Here is a 7,508-nt window from a genome sequence, read left to right as displayed (position 1 = left end):
TAGTCAAAGAAATACCCTAAAAATAATAAAGATCCAACGAAATTTTTCCTAAATATATTTTGGTCCATCGCTATGGCTTATATGTAAAGAATAATTCTATGAGCATTACTAAGAATCATAATAATACTGATAGCACGAGAGAAGTTGAAAGGGATATTCTCTCTCTACAAACTCTGCTCTGTCTTCTGACTAGAACTCCGACGGATTCACGATTCCCGGCCGACGGCGTAGGCTTTCTAGCCACCGTCGGTCCGGCTCCTCTTTGTTTTTTTCTTTTGTTTTTTGTTTTGCATGTTTATCGGCGAGAGGGGATGTCGCTTTTCTTCTCTCTTTTTACCTTCCGGCTTTTCTGGTTCCGGGACGCGGTGGCTCCTCTAGTTCCGCCGTCGTCGGCCTTGATTCTGGGGCTGTACCGTTTCTGTTTTCGGTATTGGTCGCCGGCTCCTGACTCCCATAGATGCGTACGAGCTGAGTTTAGGGTGTTCTGTTCGGGTGATGGGTGGCTGAATTCGGAGAAGATCTCGGCGGGGCCGATGGCATCTCTCTGAAGATCGGGCCTCTGGTGAAAACCGCTGAATCCTATACCTTTAATATCTGTTGTTGGAGGTGGATTTGGCGGATTGTAGTTCTTATCCCGGTGTTTCCGGTGGTCTGTTTCGATTGGTTCAGCGTCGTCCTCTATTTGGGGTGGAGTAGGTGATTCGGTTTCCGGCGAAGTTGCGGTTGCGGTCCGGCGGAGAGCTCTAGCCGTTCGAGCTGACGAAGCTGCAGAGTCCGCCATGCGTCTATCCGGTGGTTGTGGTTCAACACGTGGAGATGTGTAGAGCGGTGAAGCGGTGACGTTGGGTCTCGGGTTTTTCTTGGGCTTTGAGTGGTTTTCGTTTAATGGGCCTTTCATTATAGTTTGTATGTTGGGTCGTTTCTGGGCTCATTTGTAAAATAACTCTTTTTCTTTAATAATATTTATGATGGCAAAAAAAAAAAAAATTCTAATAAACAAAAGATCACAAAATCTAACACTAATCAATACGTTTTGAACTGACATAAGCCATGGGACATAAGTAGTAGGATAGCGATGAAATTAGTCTAATCAATATCATAATTGTCAAATAGTACCCAGACAAAAAAAATAAATGAAATGAAAATAACGCTTAAGAAGTTGATTAATGTGAGGGACCTACAAAACGTAGATCTTTTTAATGTTTCCTTCACCATACATGAATCTGAAGAGTAATGAGTATATATTTGAAACCACATTGGCCTATCTATCTTATTAAATCAGAAACATTACAACTTCTTCTATGTAGATTTTAAAGGTGGACCTCATATATTTAAATTAAATGTCTCATTCTTTATATATAATACGTACTATAGGCTAACTTTGCATTGATGCATTTCCTTAAATACAATTCTTCTTTTTGTCCATATTCCATATATGATTTTCACATTTATTACATGTCGATTTAAATAAGATAATACTAAAAATACTAAAAATATTAATCGTTTTAGAATTACCTTATACAATTCATTTTAAATTGATCAGTATACTTTCATTGGCCATATTGATTTTATTAGTATGAATAACATTAAGTAGATAAGTCACAGACACATACATAAAGATATGACTATTCTTTAACTACGTTGGGCCTAATCTACTTTCTAAAACAAATAACACATAGCTTTATATATTGTATAGAATATAGTAATGTTGTATAGTATTATACTTATACAATAATACTTAAAACAAACCAAACTGAAATATAATATATATCGAAAATGCTTTGAACCATTACACACAAAATATATTAGACCTCAGAGATAAAATTCACTTTGAAATTATGTAATAGTTATTTTAAAAAATTAAATTTCGTAATGTACAAAAAACATAAGTTTTATATAAAATTTTGTGTTACAATAGAAAGACACAACTCGCGCTTGCAAAGTGTTATTTTTACATAAAGACAGATTTGATATTGTTCTTTAAACACAAAATTGAATTATACAAACTCGATACTACATAAAACTAAACAATATAGAATACATTTTAAAAATAAAACCCGTGCGGGTGCGCATGGCCTTTGCGAAAATCGTAGATACGTTTATATAATATATTTATATATTATGTTACACATATTTTCATATAAATAATACTCCAGTGTAAGTTTTATATGATAAATGTTGAAAATACAAAATATATAGCACTATATATTTTAAATAATATATATAAAAAAATCTACTTCACGTTATCATAAAATTTAAAAATCAAATTTAGTAATTAAACACATTACTTATTTAAACACATTAGTACACATTGTTATTTATCAAAATTTTATATTAATACACATTGCAATCATGTATAACATTTAGTAAATTTAGTAGAAAAAAAAAAATTGACTCCCGCTCGGTAGAGCGGGTCATGATCTAGTTCATCATTATTATTAACATTACTTGTTAATTTTTATGGTTTAACACTACAGATCAAATTAGACCATAGACTTGTGCTACTGTCTTCGGAAACATCATTGTTTATAGGGATGGGAATAAAAGACCAACCTCTTCTTCTTTTTTGATAGTACTGGATTTGATCTAAATAAACTGAACCTAGAAGTTTTGAGACAACACGTTACCAAATTTGTGGGTTTAATCGAATGTTAAAGTCGTTTCCTTTTTGCTATATTCTTTTGATTAACCAACTAACCATTGAACCAAGCATTCGTTTGTCTTTTTCTAAATGTTCATGTAATTGACCTCTTCCTCTGGCTATTACTTGACATTGAATTACTGTAAAATAGTCGCTTTCTTACAAAAAATTTATAGTAATAATCTGAGACTTTTTTATAATCTCATAATCTGAAACTATCAGACCAATTCAAAGGTTGTTCCAAGGGCGACTTTGTGAGCTTATTGTTGGGTATAAATTAATTATTTTGGAAAGAGTAGAATACATTGTGATAGATCAAACTACCATATTGATGTTTTTGATTACACAATAGGTGTGGAGTAGGTCTGGTCTGCAAACGGATCGAAGTAGCATATTTTGTAATTTGTTTTGTACTTTACGGATATCTGATTTTCTGATTTGCTTTATTTTGCAAATATGGATATCTGGTTTTTTGTATATTTTGATTTCCGATTTTGTTTTTAATATTTGTAAATATTCACGGATATTTCATTTACTTTATTTAATATAAGTAAATCTAAAAAAAATAAAATCAGTTTATATTTTAGAAATATTTTTTAACATAACAAAAATATAAAGTAAAAATTTATGAACAAAATAATCTTTGTTTAGTTTAATGAAAGATGAAACGAGAAAATATTTGCTATCATGTTCAAGAACAAAAAAAAATCAAAATTGACCTCATGAAAACTAAAGTAAAGAACCAACCAAGAGACAAATCTCATTTTGCAATTAGTTCTTTGAACGACCGACAAAAGCTAACGACGAAAAAGTAGTTAAAAAAAGTATTTCATAAGTTAAAAGTTAAAAGAAAATTGGCCATTTTCTGGTCCCATGACGGTAAAATAGTTGTCTGAATTGAAACGCTAAAGATTTATATATTACGATAAACATGACACTAAGCTTACTAATTTCGTGGTTATATTAATGAACTCTTATATAAACATATTGAAATGAAAAACAAGAATTGATTTTTAAAAAGTATATAAAGATGAAAATAAAAATAAACTAAAATAATGTACTATATTTTAGCATATTTTATATATATTTTCAGTTCTACAGTTATTGATTTATTTATATAATAGATATAAAACTACATAAAATAATGGTTAACTAGATAATGGTACACACCTTGTGAGGATTAATATATATCCATCCAATTCTAATTTTGACATATTTTTATTTTTATCTAAATTATTTAACTATTTTAAATAATAAATTAATAAAAATATAATTTTTTATTAAGACATAATTTAAATAATGGTTTAGTGTTTGCAATCTTTTATTTATTTTATTACTAAACCACAAGTATAAAAATAATCATCAACATAATAATCTAATAGAATTCTATTAATACTTTAAAAATAATATAATAGATAAGTTTACAAAATAAAACTATAGTTACTAATTATGAGTGAAGTCCATGAAACCAAATTCCTTTTTGATAATACATCCGAACAGTAGTTTAACGAGGAAATTGACAAATGGGACACTCTTAACTTGAGTTTGTCCAACTAATACTTTGCTTAAGATGTTTTTCCTATTAGAATTTTAACTAATGTTAATACGATTATACCTTTAAATTAATGAATTTTTTTAAAAAAAATAAAATATAATAATTTTTAATTGTTTTGTTAATATAATTTTGTAAGTAATAAAAGAAGGTGAAATAGAAAAAGGCAAAGCACAATAAACCTATAAATCTTGACTTCGTTCTCTCATTTTCTCCACTTCTCAGACGAAAGTTTACTCATCCATTCCATGACAATTTCTTCTTCTTCTTCAAGTGTTTAAAATTCGCCATCTCTGTTTTATATTTCTTCTTCTCTATCTCTTATTGTAGGTTTTTTCTTCTCTCTTTCTTCATTTTCGTATTTGTTCTTTATCTTCTCTGGTCGGCTAAGTTATATCATCAATTTCATCAAAATTTTACGCTTTCTTACACACGGTATGTATTTCACCCTTTTAATTCTTAAAATCCTAATTTTTAAGAATTGGTTGTATCTCTTTTCAATTATAATTAGTTCTAGGGTTCGATTAGTCATCACCTACACATCGATTAAGGCAAGCATATATAGACAATAAAAAGATAGGGACATCAGATTATCAATAGGGACATCTAGTCTCGGCTCCAAAATTTTAGCCAATGTAATTTGCTTTCTATACTGTATATGAAGACTCTCTGTTTATATTTTGAACTTGTAATGTATGCACTATGCAGGTTGCCCATAATCTTTTCCTTACAATTTTTTCATGAGGTTAAGTTGTGTACATCCTTGATGCTTGAAAGAGAGACAAGTGGAACATTTCAAGCTCCCAAGATCTTTATATGCTTCGATCTAACAATATACCTTTTTCCGAAGTGAATAATAGTTGTATATTTGTGTTTATTCCAAGCAACAGGAACATGCATATTCCTCTTGTTGTTAACTAAACCGACGAAGTTAAACCAATAATGTAATTTTATTAATGTTTTGGTAAACGTTGTGCATAAATAAAAATATTTGTTATAAAAGTTAGACATAAGGGATAGCAAAGATTGAAAACTGTTTTTTTTTATGAAATTGATACAGGAAAAGAAATTATGCTCTGCAGACAAAAAAAAATATTGATCTCTATGGTATTGTTCCAGTCCCAAATGTTACCATTCGACCACACATTTTCTTGTCAACCACAAAAACCCACTGCTCACTATCCATACACCTGATTTAACATGGATATGAACCATGTTTGTGTGGATAGAGAGAAGAGATGGTGAGATAGATGAAGAAGAAAAAGAAACATAAAATGAAAGAGAAAAAGATTGTAGGGGAGAGAAACGCGGGAGAAAAGATATGGTGCAATTTTACTATAGATTTAGGGTAGATTTAGGAAAAATAATAACCGAAATATGGAAACTTCCATTTTTTTCTTTTAGATGGAATACATAATCTAGGTATAGATTAGAAAGATGAATAATCGGTGGGATATATAATCTTCCTCAAATGGACATTAAGGTTATAGTTAGAATAAATTATGAAACATAAATAAGTTAAGTTAGACCGTAGAGTAAAATACAGAACACATTTTTGAGGTAGATGTAGACCACCGTTATCTGATTATAATAAAAGAGAACAAATTTTAGCAGAAGTAGAATAAAAATAAAATTTTGTTTATGTTTTATATCCAAATTATATCATTGTAATATACTTTGTATCCGAGTTCTAAACTAAGTATATTGTTAGAATGAGTATTCTATGCTTAGGGATAAAATAAAATGGTTACATAAGTTTTTTTTTATAAAAAAATATAGAGATAGTCTTACTTATGTTTCCAGTAGTTTTCATATTTTTTTGAAAATTTTAAAACGTAAAATATTACTTTTTGCATTACAAAAGGGTAAAAGATATCCAAAGTGGCATGAAAGATCAAAAGTCCTAACATGACAAATAAAAGTTGAGAATGTCTCATTTCGCCAATTCTTTCTAGTTTAATTACATATTATATAAATTTCATATGAGTTTAGAGTGACAACTATTAACAAACTCTCCAATAATTAAAAAATATTTCTATTTAACTAAATTCTTATAAATTAAAAGTAATAAATTATATATGGTTGGTAAAGCTGATTTTTAATTATAACAGTAAAAATTGTATTCTTTAGACTCACAGTATTTGATTGGTAAAATGATGTTGATGAAAAAAAATTCCTTTTAAAAATAAAAATAAAGAAAAATATTATATGATTTAATATTATTAAAATAAAAATAAATGATAATTACTAATTAATATATGGCAAATAAATTTATTAAAATTTAATAAAAATATGATAAATAAACAACATAACCTAAAATCATGAAGAAACTCACAGATTGGCAAATTTACTTTTCAAATAATGATATAGATAGTTGACACAAAAAATTTAGGTTTGAATAGAGTCCCTGAAATCTCATGTGAGCCGCTCTTCTGACTTTTACGTTCGTTGATTAGATTCTTTTTTTTCTTTTTTGTTACGCACCCAAACATTGTGGATTAAGTATATGATTCAGAAACCCATTTGCGTAGTAGTATATATGTAGAAACTAGACATGCTACTATCAGAGCATACTCAAACATTAGTTTCCGTGATAATTTCATACACCATTATAAACCGTAAATACTCTAGGACATGATTGCGAGAGAATTGTTTTCTTAAATCCTTGTCAATAACTTTTGTGTTAATTGATGTAATAAAACCTTAATTATGTTAACAAAAAGGAAAACGATAATTTCATACCCAACATATCGTAATATGTTCAATTTATATATTTATTTAACAAAAAAATATTATATATTTTAGAAAATTTTAAATAATATACATTTGATTTACTTTTTGGTGAAATTATGGACCAATCACCACATCATGTGTTACTTCATCTATTTTCTTTCTTTAACATGGATATTACCCTAGTTAATTTCATTGATGAGAATGTCACGTGTACAATAATGTTTTAAAAAATAAAATAAAATAGGCATTTTATAAAAAAAATGTTTTTAGAAAATGCAAATGTCTATATTTTTATTGTTTAGGAAAATTAACAAACTTAATTAAATAACATAATTTTGATCTAAAATAAGAGATATACATTATAATGTCTCGATCCAATCAATTACTCACTCTTATGTTAATTTTGGTTTTGTGTGTATAGAAAATTTTAAATAGATTGTGTAATCATGCGAATAATTTTGTTTTAAGATATTGAAAATTTATGATATGTTAATCTAAATTCTTTAAATGTAATCAACATAACCAAAATTTATCGAGAGTAACTGATTATAACACTAGCATTGAATTTGAATCATTACAACA

This window comes from Raphanus sativus, chromosome 6, assembly GCF_000801105.2.
Source record: "Raphanus sativus cultivar WK10039 chromosome 6, ASM80110v3, whole genome shotgun sequence".
In the NCBI taxonomy this organism is placed as follows: domain Eukaryota; kingdom Viridiplantae; phylum Streptophyta; class Magnoliopsida; order Brassicales; family Brassicaceae; genus Raphanus; species Raphanus sativus.
Note: the sequence above shows the minus strand (reverse complement) of the source record.